The 15,006-nt window shown below is 34.8% G+C and overlaps 1 protein-coding gene across 2 annotated transcripts in view; it reads left to right on the forward strand.

Moving 5' to 3' along the window:
• The window catches only part of pudp (pseudouridine 5'-phosphatase), a 115,278-nt gene that overhangs the window by 18,362 nt on the left and 81,910 nt on the right, over window positions 1-15,006 (forward strand).

A 15,006-nucleotide genomic window follows, 5' to 3' on the forward strand; every position in this document is an offset into this window, starting at 1 on the left:
GGTCCCTGTATTAATTCTGGATTCAATGTGAAGAATAAAAATTAAGATAGGCAATTATACTGTTGGTGGGACACTTTGCTTAATCTATTCTTGTTGCTGAGGGGGGCAGAGCTGCATTCAAGCACTGAAGATAACATTTATTTTAAACCGCACCCCCTTTTAGATTAGTGTATAATTTAGTTGAATGTAATTGCTTCTTTTTGCCTGTTAAATTGATATTTTTCTGTTCGTTACAAAAAAAAAAATACCAGTTAATTATACAGTGTGTTGAGGTTAAATATTTCACCACTAACATGAAATACATGTTTAGTGCACTGTAACACTGTGAATTAAATAGGAACATTTCTTTTATGTGAAGACTTTGTTCCATAAGGTTTAATCGAGTAAAATGAATTCAACACGATGATCGTTATTCAGGTGGAAATACTTTCAGCTGCACGACAGCTTGTTAATATAATGTTATGATAAATCTCCAATTTGGTGTTTGAATTTCCAATTCATTTGAAAGCTGCAGACTGGAGATCTAATTAGCAAATATGTATGGCCCTGGGGATAACAAACCTCGACTTCAAGCCCAACGAAAAGGCCAGAGGATATGTTTGGAACAAAATAGTGCTTACCAGTTTTACTTAGAATGATTGAGTTTGATGTATAGCTTTCTTAGAAAAACACAAATATAGCAAATCATTGTCCAGAAGTGAAACGCAAATGGTTTATGTTGTTTTGGTTTTGTAGCATCTGTATAACTAATGCAAATGTGTTACATCTAAAATTGTTTTGTTTAAGCTTGAACTTGTCAAATGCAATTGGACAAAGAAATATAATTATCCTGATGTTATTACATCTTTGCTTCCTATGCTATTATGTTTTTTGCTGCTACTGCAGTTACATTTTATAAGGTTCTCTAAGCATATACAAGAGCTAGATAAAGTAATGGAAGCAAATTAAAAATATTCATGAAACAAATTAACGTAATCATTATAAAAAACCATAATGCACATTATTATATTGCTGTACAAATTACCAATATTTATATTTAAAAGCTATATTTTTTTCTACATGAATTTCTAAAGAATATTCTCATCAGTGAGAACTGTAAGTGCCATGTCCTGTAAGAAGCCACTTTGCATTCCCTTGCATTGGAAAGTGAGTGTTTTCAAGTAAAATAGAAGTGGCCCAAGCAATGGGCATGTGTTTCTATTACCACATTTTCTCTACTGAAGGGTAATGATAATTAAATACCCCTCTATGCAATTTCCATAACGAATCATCGAATATTTCAAAAGTGGTAATTTAATTAGTGCCTAAACTCTTTTGCATCATCACACAAGCAACCCTCACATTGAAGGAGCTGTGTTGACTGCTTGCTGCAAATAAAAGCTCACTGATTGGATAGGCAGACAGTTACATAATAATAATAGATATAAAGTTCCTTCAAGGTGCAAAGCCCCAAATACATGTCTATTCAGGGAAAAGAATAGAGTCTAAGGGCAATGACACTTGGCACCATAGACAATACTGAGAATTGTCTGTGCTAAAACACTCAAATCTTGTAATCACTTAAAAATGTATACAAAGGCATTTTTGAGAGATTACGTGATTTGAGTGTTTTAGCACAGACAATTCTCAGTACTGTCTATGGCAGGGTTTTTTCTGGCGTTTTGTAGCTGACAAACAGCACCACGTGTCATTGCCCTTAAACACTAGGATGACATCATATCCAGTGACTTCTTTTTTCAGACATTTTTTATCCTGAGTTTGAAGTTCTAAAAAGCACTAGATTTCTAATTTATAGATCTCAACACCTTAATTTTCCCTTTGTTTCCATTATTTTGTGTACCCCATAATTAGCTTTATAAAGGATCTAACATGTATAAAAAATAGGTGCATTGTTAGTGGGGATGTTACATATTTAATTTGGGTTGAATGAAAGACAAAAGTCTATTAAGATCAATCCTCCAACAGAACCCATATTCTGACCTCTCTATACACTCACAATGCTATCTATATAAACCGAAAACCTAACCAACTGTAAATCTTGAGATCCCAAAAGCCTTGGATATTATGTTTTGTATTTTGGTTCTTAAAGGATGCAGATGAATCCAAAAACAAAGCAGTGTATCTGGTCTGTTGCAATTATCTTTCACATCAGGTAATAGGGTGGCATGTTGTTTGAGCCTGTATTTCCCACTTTGTACCCTGATGTCCATCCAGTGGTAAATGACCCCTTTGAAGTTTATATATACATTCAATACTTACACATTAATATTTGATCATTTGTGGAGCAAAATGGCAATTTTTTTGCACTTTGCACCCTGCCCAGCTCAATTCTAAATAGAAAGTGAATAAGCTCTCAGGTGTCCTAAGTCTTTTGGCTGTGGCCTATTTTCCTGGCAGATTTGTTCTCGTTTGTTATTTAGATGCAAATCTTGTGCCCAACAGTTTTCACATAATGCCACAGATTCTAAGGTGGACTGAGGTCAGGTCTTTGACTGAGCAGTTTTAGGACATTTACCTGTTTGAGCTCAGTGTTGTCTTTATAGTGGCTTTAGTCCCCCGCCTCCCACAATCCCCTATTCAGTAACAGAGATTTTGTAGTAAAACATAATTAAAAAACAAAGATGTATTAAAATGCAGATTCATTTAAAATTTAAAATGCAGCAGAGCATTTAAAATGCAGCAGAGCTATTTATTGTTTTCCTGTTAGCCTTTCAAAATTGTTTTGTAAAAAAGTAAAAATTAAAAATAAGAAATGAATAAAAATGTCATACTTTTCATACTTGAATATATTTTGTGTTATAAAAACAGAATTGTAGGAGACTGAAGGAACAGAAAAACCTTTTTAGAAGTAAAATTAAACCTATTTACTATACCTTAAATAAGCAGTTATGTTTAGTTTGGTTTTAGTTTATGTCTGTGTACATATGTATGAATTTGCAACAAAACCTAGGGCTCATTCACAAACACAGGGCTAACAAGTAAACCTGTAAAAATTCCTTACTGCACCAGCCTAAAGGTTCAGCATCTCTATAACCGGAATGATCCAGGCCTTCAAAGTTGTGCACTGTAGCACCTCATCTTGGATCTTGTTGAGTGTCAGTGACACTGCACATGATCTGTGTGATCTTGAATTAAGTGTCGTCAATAATCATCAAGCAAAACATGAGGTCCTGTTGATTAATATATTCTGATACAATTGCACTGATTTCAAACTAATCAGTGAATTAATCGGTTATAGTGTGAGTTGGTCTCTCAGGTGACAGCAGCCCAAAACTTGTGCTTTGAAATAACAGAAAAGAAGATGGGGAGCTACCGGGGGCATATTCAGAGGCACAGATCTTCATTCTAAAGGTTGTGGTTGCCTTGAGCTGGTACAGAAGCCCAAACATAATACACTTCTAGCCTACTTTTTTTGTTAAGTATTAGTTCTCCTTTAAAGCAACATTTAAACATAGAGGAGATACTGTTATGGTTTGAGGATGTTTTTCTGTCTTTAAAGTTGGGGACAACAATTCTCATTCCTTATTTAGATATGAATCCCTTTATGAGTTATTTTTGTTGGGTTTAAGAATATTATAGCTGGAATCTTTGCAAAGTTTCCCACTTGTAAAATATGCCACACCACAGGATTTTGCATGCAATAATTATCCTGTTTGGGTTCCATTTCAGGTATTATGTGTTGAGTAAAGCTGGCTGTCTAATGTTTATACAGGTATCTGACCTCTTATCCATAAACCCATTATCCAAAAAGTTCTCCCATAGACTCCATTTTAATAAAATAATTCACATTTTTATAAATTATTTCTTTTTCTCTGTAATAATTAAACAGTACCTTGTACTTGATTCCAACTAAGATATAATAAAACATTATTGGCACCAAAACAATCCTATTGGGTTTAATTACTCTTTAAATAATTTTTTAAGCAGAATTAAGGTAGGAGATCCAAAATACGGAAAGACCCCTTATCTGGAAAACCCCAGGTCCCGAGCATTCTGGCTAATGGGTCCCATGCCTGTACTCTGGTCAGCACAATCTATAAAGCAGGGAGAATTTATTCTGCGTTTTGTATAGGAGCAGGGGCATATTTATTAAAGGCAAAAGATGGATGAAATACTTGACTTCTTTTTTAAAAAGCTGGTTTTTATCTAACAAAGACTTTTTTTTAAACTCTACAGAAGTATTGACCTTGGCAAGAGAAAACTGCTGAGATATTTGATTTCTGCAGTCTACAGACACTTCTATAAATCTTTTGTTCTGCATCATTCAGGAAACTTTACATCTATATGTATGAAAGCAATGTAAATTGCCTTTAGTTTTCTTTAACTGATTTAAGTAGTGCTGACTTAATTTAAGATCAGAAGAGAATAAATAAAAAGTAGATAGAAAGAAAACTGTTTGTTCTGAAAAATGTCTTTTTCTGGAGAACAATGAAACACTATTTTTAGCAGGTAAATATGAATAGAAATGTATTTAGGCTAGTGTCACATTGAACAACTACATACTAAGAGAAGTCAACCTAAAATTTGATCATCTATGTCCTGTGGAGAAAAGCTCTCAAGTGATTGCCTATAGGGTCTGATTAATACTATTCTACAGTCAAATGTCACTTCTCAAATTAATCCACTGCATGGTTCTTGAACCCCTACAGGCTAGACATTCATATGAACACATGTGAACAACCAATCAGTAGGAACGTCCTGGCATGTCACTAGTTATCTGAGCAATGTTTGATGGCCCTCACCCTTTCCTGCTCATGTTGAGCTCGTTCTGCTCACAAAAAAGAGTGCTTTATTGAGACCCTTAAAAGTTCAAAACATGAAAAGAAAATCTTCATGTACATTTCTATATTCAGTTTACTTACACATTAATGGACTGTACCTCATTAATAGAATCAAAATATGGCACACATATACATGTATGTCGCAAGTAAGTTGCTAGATGCGCACTCAGTGAACACACAGAATGCCTTCTGCAACCATATCAATACATCTAAACAGCACAAACCCTTATACAGGTATGGGATCCAGAATGTTCGGGATCTGGGGGTTTTCCGGATAATGGGTCTTTCTGTAATTTGGATCTCTTACCTTAAATCTGCTAAAAAAAAATTATTTAAACAAATTAAACCCAATAGGATTTTTTTTGGCTCCAATAAGGATTAATTCTATCTTAGTTGGGATCAAATACAAGGTACTGTTTTATTATTACAAAGAAAAAGGAAACCATTTTTAAAAATGTGAATTATTTGATTAAAATGGAGTCTATGGGAGATGATCCTTCCGTAATTCGGAACTTTCTGGATAATGGGTTTCCGGATAAGGGGTCTGATATCTGTACTATAACTTGGCCACACCAAGTAGCAGGTATGTAGACCGTTTCCCACCATACCACTTCTGTTATAGTACCTTCCTATATGAGAGGCATAAGAAAGATCGCTCTTCTCCCCTTGGTCCTCTGCTTTGTAATTTTTTTTCTTTTACCTTTTAAGTTAAATCCAAGATCAACGCTAAATACAAATATAGTGAATGACTTTCTAATGGTACAATTAGGTGGTAGCGGCTAGGCACAGTATGTGAAAAATAAACAGTAGCAATTTCTAAGGATAATTTTATATTAGTTACTCATAGAACAGCATGTTGCACATCAGCAGCAAAATATAGTATACTTCTGTAAGAAAAATAAACCACTGGATAAAAGCAGATAGAAAAGTAGAAAACGAGAAAGTGATTTATCAAAGCTTCTATGTTTAACTGATATTCTATAAATTCACTGAAAAACTTAGATAATCACTTTGCTTAAAAGATTTCTAGGCCTTGATTTTCACAGTGGGCACTGCAAGATGTTGTTATTCTCTGATCTGGAGTGAAATGGAGCACTGTAGGAGTGTCATTCTGCACCATTGTTAAGAGCTGAAATATTTGGTACAAGGAAGGTTTAATGAATCTAATATCACAGCAGATGTGTGGTGCTGCAGCTGGGTTTGCTTCCTAAATGACACTTTTATTTTTTGAAAAACCAAATGCTGGGACCCGATGCTGTATAGAATGTGTAGTGCACATCTGTTAACAGGTGGAAATAATTGTGAAGACAGTGGGAATTTCATGCTGATCCTTCTAACATTTATTCTAGGCAAAAGGTCAGAATTCTAATGTACAATAATAAATTCTCCATGAAGCATTATACATATTTTATATAGCCACTATTCTGATGTTCAAAAGAAGAATTTTTTCAGAAAGAAATTATACCGTACAAAGAAACCGAATAAAGGCTGAGGAACTAGAAGAAAGGTACTATAGATTAATTTGGAAAACCTGTTCCACAGTTGACGAAGGTGCTGTCAAGTGTAAATTGTATGACAATCCACCTTCTTACTCATATGATTACAAATAGCCAAGCTAGTACTGGAAATTGCTCAGATAAGTACAACCATTTTAAAACTTTGACCTCTAATTATATGGTGCTTATGTCTTTTTGTTTAACAACTCTTTCATATCATGTAAGGCATAGTACATGCAATGAACCCTTTTTACCCAAACCCTTTTATTCATTTCTGGTACCATTTATTTTAGAAATCACAATTGAAAGGGAACTGTTACTAAAAATTCATTAAATTTTACTAAATGTTTAATAAATCTGTACAGGTATGGGACCTGTTATCTAGAATACTCGGGACCTGCGGTTTCCCGGATAAGGGATCTTTCTGTAATTTGAAACTTCATATCTTAAGTGTACTTAACATAAGTAATTAAACACAATACAAATGTTTTGCCTCCACTAAAAATGAATTATATCTTAGTTGGGATCAAGTACAAGATACTGTTTTGTTAGTACAGAAAAAGGGGAAATCATTTTTAAAAATGAATTATTTGATTAAAATGGGGTCTATGGGAGACAGTCTTCCTGTAATTCTGAGCTTTCTGAATAACATGTTTCCAGATAACTGATCCTATACCTCCGTTTTTGGTTTTTTTTTCTTCATACGGTGATTTATTAGTGAGACCAACACATGCTGTGAGACACTGAGGTTTATTTATAAACACTGGGAATGTTTGCCCCTGGGCAGTAACCAATGACAACCTATCGCATTTTTGTTTTCACTGGTCGACCTGCAGTTGGCTGAAAAAAGCCAATCACTGCTTGGCTGCTATGGGTTACTGCCCATGTGCAAATTGGCATAGTGTTTATAAATGAGCCCCTGTAATAGCGAGTTACAGATTTTACCTTCAGCTGCCTAAAGGCAGCATGAGTCAGGGATTTGCAATACTCTACTAACAAATAGCATGGCTGAATTGTTTACAGTAGTAATAAAATAATTATTTAGCCTCCGCTACAGTTTAGTTAATTTTTTATGATCACAACATTCCATTTCTTTTGTCAGTTTATATCAGCGTATATCATTTTCCTTATGAAAATATCATCAAACTAAGAAAATCACATTGAATTCTTCCCAATAAGGAATAAAATTCCAGAAACAGAACCATTAAAAATTTGCTGAATTCAAATGTTTATTTGGATTCAATAAAGCACTACTTTAGTGAGGTAAATATGTAACATACACCTGTGTGTAGCATGAGGCAAATAAATATATGATAAAGCGGGACTCTAAATTTCCTGCCTATTTCTTTATTTAAGAAAATACAATTGGATTCATTGGTAGTGGTAAATGCTTTTATGAACCAACAAGGCAGGATCAAGTGTTAAATGAAAATTATTTCGATTTCACTATTCCACAGTGCATAGAGCAACAGAACTACAGATAATAGTTAGAGACACTGTATTGTGCCATCAAGCTAACAGTCCTATATTCACCGAGACTGAAAAATAAATCTTATATGTAAGTCTGGATGAAAGAAGTTGTTTAACAGAACTACAGATATTTGTAAATATAAGGCAAAATGTATTTTCAGTACACAGTGTCTTTACTGGGCTTGTGTTGAACATAGCTGTTTACTGCACGTATCAATTCTACTCAGCTAATCAGTTTAACCATTAAAAATATTGGAATGTCTTAAACCAATGCTCATGCTCTAAAGGACTTTGTACCACTGACCTGAAGTGCGGTGGTGGGAGTTTTTTTTAAATAGCATTGAAACTTTTCTCAATTGTTCAGAGAATGCAAGAAAGGCTCATATCTCCTGCCCCCTACAACTCTTTGGTTACAGATAAAATTTGGGTAGACACTAGTGGCCATAACCAAATATGCTACTGGGGTCAGTAAGAAGAATGGATCATGGTGTCTTATCCCTCAAATTATACTAATCGCTTCCTCTGAAAAAATCCAAACTGTATTGTCATTCTAAACAATCACATATTTGGATTTTTATAGTTCCTGCTCATACATGGTTGAATGTTTTCTCACAGCAAATAATTACTTGTAAAATTTGTGGTTATCTTTTTAAAGAAGAGTGATCTGAAGGTGCTAAAGTAGAAATGACAAAACATACCTTTTTTCTTTGTAACTTTAACTGTCATCAGTCTTCTTCTTTCATTATTTATTTATTTATTTATAGTTCAGTCTTCAGGGAGTGCTCTATTTGTGTCCTAGAAGTGGAAGGTAGAAGTCATTTTATTAGCCCAAGGAATAATTTCATGCATGTGAAAGTCTCTGTGGTTGTTACATTGTTCTTATGGCCCTAGAGGATTACGCTGGTTTCTCAGCATTGTTTTCATTCAGAAAAGGATATAAATGCAACATCTTCCACTGAGATTTGTTTAGAATTCTTCTTCTTGTGTGAGTTTGCATCTGTCAGTATGGCACAAGATATGTGTATCATTAGAACAGAGTGGTCACATTGTTTCATTTAACGGTCCAGAGACAGAAAGTCGAATAATATAAAAGCAAGCATTTTTTCATTGTTATTTCATCCTTGATCTTAACAATGTATGCCAATGTAATATCAGCTTTATTATCCCTTAGCTGTGGTCAAGATGACTAATATAATGCTTTGTGTATAATCATTTTAAAAAGATGATGAGTGAACAAAAACATTTTTTCTACAAGAAAGAAATTAAATGTATCCCAGTTTATATGATTGTGATAACCGTTGAAAGTCACCAATAATGGTTAATGAAGCTGGGAATTTATTGATTACATTTATCATAATCAGGGCCATTATATATATATACAGTGGCTTGCAAAAGTATTCGGCCCCCTTGAACTTTTCCACATTTTGTCACATTACAGCCACAAACATGAATCAATTTTATTGGAATTCCACGTGAAAGACCAATACAAAGTGGTGTACACGTGAGAAGTGGAACGAAAATCATACATGATTCCAAACACTTTTTACAAATAAATAACTGCAAAGTGGGGTGTGCGTAATTATTCCGCCCCCTTTGGTCTGAGTGCAGTCAGTTGCCCATAGACATTGCCTGATAAGTGCTAATGACTAAATAGAGTGCACCTGTGTGTAATCTAATGTCAGTACAAATACAGCTGCTCTGTGACGGCCTCAGAGGTTGTCTAAGAGAATATTGGGAGCAACAACACCATGAAGTCCAAAGAACACACCAGACAGGTCAGGGATAAAGTTATTGAGAAATTTAAAGCAGGCTTAGGCTACAAAAAGATTTCCAAAGCCTTGAACATCCCACGGAGCACTGTTCAAGCGATCATTCAGAAATGGAAGGAGTATGGCACAACTGTAAACCTACCAAGACAAGGCCGTCCACCTAAACTCACAGGCCGAACAAGGAGAGCGCTGATCAGAAATGCAGCCAAGAGGCCCATGGTGACTCTGGGGGAGCTGCAGAGATCTACAGCTCAGGTGTGGGAATCTGTCCATAGGACAACTATTAGTCGTGCACTGCACAAAGTTGGCCTTTATGGAAGAGTGGCAAGAAGAAAGCCATTGTTAACAGAAAACCATAAGAAGTCCCGTTTGCAGTTTGCCACAAGCCATGTGGGGGACACAGCAAACGTGTGGAAGAAGGTGCTCTGGTCAGATGAGACCAAAATGGAACTTTTTGGCCAAAATGCAAAACGCTATGTGTGGCGGAAAACTAACATTGCACATCACTCTGAACACACCATCCCCACTGTCAAATATGGTGGTGGCAGCATCATGCTTTGGGTGTGCTTCTCTTCAGCAGGGACAGGGAAGCTGGTCAGAGTTGATGGGAAGATGGATGGAGCCAAATACAGGGCAATCTTGGAAGAAAACCTCTTGGAGTCTGCAAAAGACTTGAGACTGGGGCGGAGGTTCACCTTCCAGCAGGACAACGACCCTAAACATAAAGCCAGGACAACAATGGAATGGTTTAAAACAAAACATATCCATGTGTTAGAATGGCCCAGTCAAAGTCCAGATCTAAATCCAATGGAGGATCTGTGGCAAGATCTGAAAACTGCTGTTCCCAAACGCTGTCCATCTAATCTGACTGAGCTGGAGCTGTTTTGCAAAGAAGAATGGGCAAGGATTTCAGTCTGTAGATGTGCAAAGCTGGTAGAGACATACCCTAAAAGACTGGCAGCTGGAATTGCAGCAAAAGGTGGTTCTACAAAGTATTGACTCAGGGGGCTGAATAATTACGCACACCCCACTTTGCAGTTATTTATTTGTAAAAAATGTTTGGAATCATGTATGATTTTTGTTCCACTTCTCACGTGTACACCACTTTGTATTGGTCTTTCACGTGGAATTGCAATAAAATTGATTCATGTTTGTGGCTGTAATGTGACAAAATGTGGAAAAGTTCAAGGGGGCCGAATACTTTTGCAAGCCACTATATATATATATATATATATATATATATATATATATAATATATATAATATATATATAATATAGGCACCTGAGGGTCCTCACCTATGCTGCACCTTCAGGCTGAAAAGTCGCACCATCCATTTTCAAATTAAAAAAAGAAAGAGAAAACTTCCTATACAGATATCCAAAGCCAAATTCACATGATTTTAAGGTTTGGATCCATTTCAGCTGTACACTAAAGGGAAAATTAATCAAAGGATGAACTTAGAGTTCACCACAGTACAATTCCACCTCTCTCTATTCATTTAGAAATGAATGAGTATGGAAGATGAATTAAAAATGATGGGTAGAATGTGATTTCACTAAGATTTTGAGATTTGTGTTTTTTAAATAAACCACTTCCCCAAAAGAATATTTCAACTTCAAGGTTAAAAGTGAGAGTTTTCCTTTTTATAAATATGTCTCTAAAAATCCCATACAAGTAAATTGAGGGGTTCTGAATTCTTTTTTCCTTCCTTTAATAAATATCCTCCTTAGGATTTGGCTGAATGAAGGTGATGGAGGTGATATAAACTTTTCCACTGTAAATGCAATTAAATATTTCAGTGATTAATATTTTTAATCCCAACCAATTTAGGTCACATGTGACATAATGTTACATTTATTCTGATTCCCGTATGGCAACATCACAGTTAACATGTCAATAGCAATGGGCAGTACCCAAAAACCTATAGAATGCATTGGTTTTGCTTGTTTGCATAGACATGAAATGTTTTATTTGCTATAGAACAAATATTTGAAAAGTATCGTCCTTATAACTATTGTAAAATGAATACATTTTAAATAGATATATGTACATAATTCAGAATATAAATAAAAAATCTGTTGATTTACATACTGTTCAGTAAGCAGTTGGCTCTTAAGTTAATGTGTTGTATTTATTTAAGTTTTCCATCAAGACATTAAAAGGATATGAGAAGTTGGCAAATTGTTTTTAAGCTTGTTGGGGGTTTTTACGTCATCAGTCCAGGGGTATTTAACCAAGATTAGATGATCTCAACTGACTTGAAATATTTACAACACAGAGGCATCTTGAAAACAACTGCTGCAGAGGTACCTTTAAAAAGCTGTCTCTGCCAATGCAGAACAAATATAACCATATTTGATGGTCCCATTGGGCTGATAATTGATGACCAGGCTAATGGCTCGACTGACAATACAATGGGAGAGGCCAATCTATATTTGGTTTAGAGTAAGCTTGCTTCAAACAAACAGTTCATAGTGTGTACCGTGGGGAACATTGTTTAGGGAATAATGTACACTTTATTGTAAATTATATTCCACATGTGCCTCGTGTAAATTACAAGGAAATTAGTAGTCTCAAAGGAGTTACTAATATCCTTGAATCTAAAGTAGGGAATAAATAATCTTTTTTTATTCTTATAAATTTCAGTGAGTGATGTGGCACAAGTACAGAGTATTACAGATATTATACTTATAAGGTTTATTTAGATAGAAGTGAGGTTTAATAAGATAGATTTTACAGGTTATCCATGGCTTTTGTGTAATACAGGAATGGGACCTGTTATCCAGAATGCTTGGGACCTGGGGTTTTCCAGATAAGGAGTCTTTCCATAATTTGGATCGCCATATCTTAAGGCTACAAAAACAAATATCTAAACAAAAGTCTAATTAAAAGTAAATAAACCCAATGGGGTTGTTTTGGCTCCAATAAGGATAAGTTATATCTTAGTTGGGATCAAGTGCAAGGTACTGTTTTATCAAGGCCCTTAATTTTAAAAATGTCAGTTTTCTATTTAGGAGTACAATACTATGCTACAGACATAGAATCCATTATCCAGAATGCCCGGGACCAAGGGTATTCCGGATAAGGGGTATTCATACCTCAAATCTACTAAAAATTCAATAAAACATTAATTAAACCCAATAGGATTGTTTTGCATCCAATAAGGATTAATTATATCTTAGTTGGGATGAAATTTTATTATTATGGAGAAAAAGGAAATATGTTTTAAAAATCTACATTGTTTCATTAAAATGGAGTCTATGGAAGATGGGCTTTCCATAATTCGGAGCTTTCTGGATAACGGGTCCCATTTCTGTATTAAATAAGTATATTTTTATAAAAATGGTTTATTTAGATAAAGCAGGGTTTTACATATGAGCTTGTTTGTGCTATATATTTTTATACAGGCCTGCATTGTTTGGGGGGTATAGATCCTTTAATCACTTGGGATTCCTTCTCCTCCTCTAACTCACATGGCCCCCTCCCTCAGGAATTTACTTTGGCTGTTGGCTACTTAGTATGCTCAGTTCTTCTCAACTCATGTTACTAAACACGCTCTCTAGTCTAGAAAATATGGTGCAGCTGGCGAATGGAGAGGATATATGCAGTACAAATGATGCAGTTTGGGTGGCGTCTCTAAACTCCATGGGGAAAATGGAGTCCTTAAATACCTATATTTAATCAAGTAGCAATTGTCTATATTTTTATATTTTTAATCTTATGGTGGGAGGGAATTATATAATATATATATATATATATATATATATATATATATATATATATATATATATATATATATATATATATATATATATATATATATATATAAATTTCTTTTTCTTCCATTACTAGGAGAGACCAGACTAGTCTAATTTTCATTGAGGATTTGGCCATGGTGTAGTATAGGTTCAATGATTTGCATTGTAAGATGCTTGAAGAATTCAGTGGTTTGAACTGTAATGAATCAAGGTCTGAAGATGATTCCCATTTGCGTTAACATTCATTGTCAGTGTTAAAGGTTTTTATCAAACACCACTTTTCTTAAAGCTCGACTTAGGATTTTATGTACTGTGGTTTTGTTTTCTTTTTATGTTATTGTACTCTGGGTACTTTATTATTCTAGCTTGAGCTTAAAAATGTACGAGTACCTCATTGCCCTCAGATCGTTGTCTATTCCTTTTATTTGTCTCTTAGTTCCCACTGCATCAGTAATAAATTAGGTTGTAGGACAGCAACAGCTTAAGCCATATGCCTTCAATTTATCTTTAACTCTCACTTGCTGAGAACACCACCTGGTACTGCCAAGTCTACACTTTTTTTTCCTTTCAGTAAGACTATCAATCTTAAAGCTATCAGAGCTAGGTCTGTTAAATTTGTGCTGATTTGAAGCAGTATTGTGATATATGTCCTGTGGGCTTTTGGGGCTGTGCTGCTGGTATTTTTTTCCCATTAACGTGTGCTGAAGGATTTTGATGCACAAGACCGGGTTTTGTTGCTTGATTTTAGTAATGATTATTTCTTTAATGCTCAATAAGAATTGATACATAGTGGCCCGAAGCATTAATAGATTTGAACCCTGGAAAATAAATATATACATGCAACTGCACATACTGCACCCTGTTCATAAATCTGGATTGCAAATGACTTCAGCAACAGTTAGTTAAGCACTGCTGTGCAACCTTAAAAAGAAAATGTACTAGTATCCTGTTTTTACTCCTGTTTAAAAACCTAAAGCCGGGAAGCATAATATACTGAGTATGAGGTACCATTTCATTGTATGTTTGGTTTTTTTTATGTACAAGGTGAAATTATGTTCTGTTTGCCTCTGCAGATCTGTGTGTGGCAATATTATGTTTATATAATGTAGGTGCAAAAGTATCAGTAGTACATATAAGCTGATAGATTGCAAGTATTTATCCTAAATACTAAACCCTAAAAAACAATAATTTTGTAGGCTAAACAAATATGAAAATATGTGAGACTGAAATGTCCTACCTACATATTTGTACAAATGAAAGGTGAAGAGAAGATCTGCTCTTACCTCTAGACCTCCTGTAAACTCTTATTTTATCTGGAAGAGGAGGGAGAAGCAGGTTTGAAATGAGGCTTTCAGTTCACTATACTGTTGGACCCAAGGCCATAATAATGAAACAAATAGAAGAAAACCACAAATGTATCAATACATGGTCCATAATAAAATATTCTATGCGTATTTTATGTTTTAAAGAAATGATTCAGTTAGTACAAACATCTCCTGTATTTGAGATTGTAATCTCCACCATGGCAAGGCTTCATGTGAATGATGAACAAAGTGTGTAGAGTGCTGTGGAATATGTCTGTATAAATAATGGATAATAATTGTGTCAGCATAAACAAAAACTTGATTTACTGCAGTGCATTATACTATAGCTGGGATGAGTATATTTAAAAGGGACAAATATGGTACAGGTATGGGATCCATTATGCAGAAAGCTCCGAATTACAGGAAG

Source organism: Xenopus tropicalis, chromosome 2 (assembly GCF_000004195.4).
Source record: "Xenopus tropicalis strain Nigerian chromosome 2, UCB_Xtro_10.0, whole genome shotgun sequence".
Classification (NCBI taxonomy): Eukaryota; Metazoa; Chordata; class Amphibia; order Anura; family Pipidae; genus Xenopus; species Xenopus tropicalis.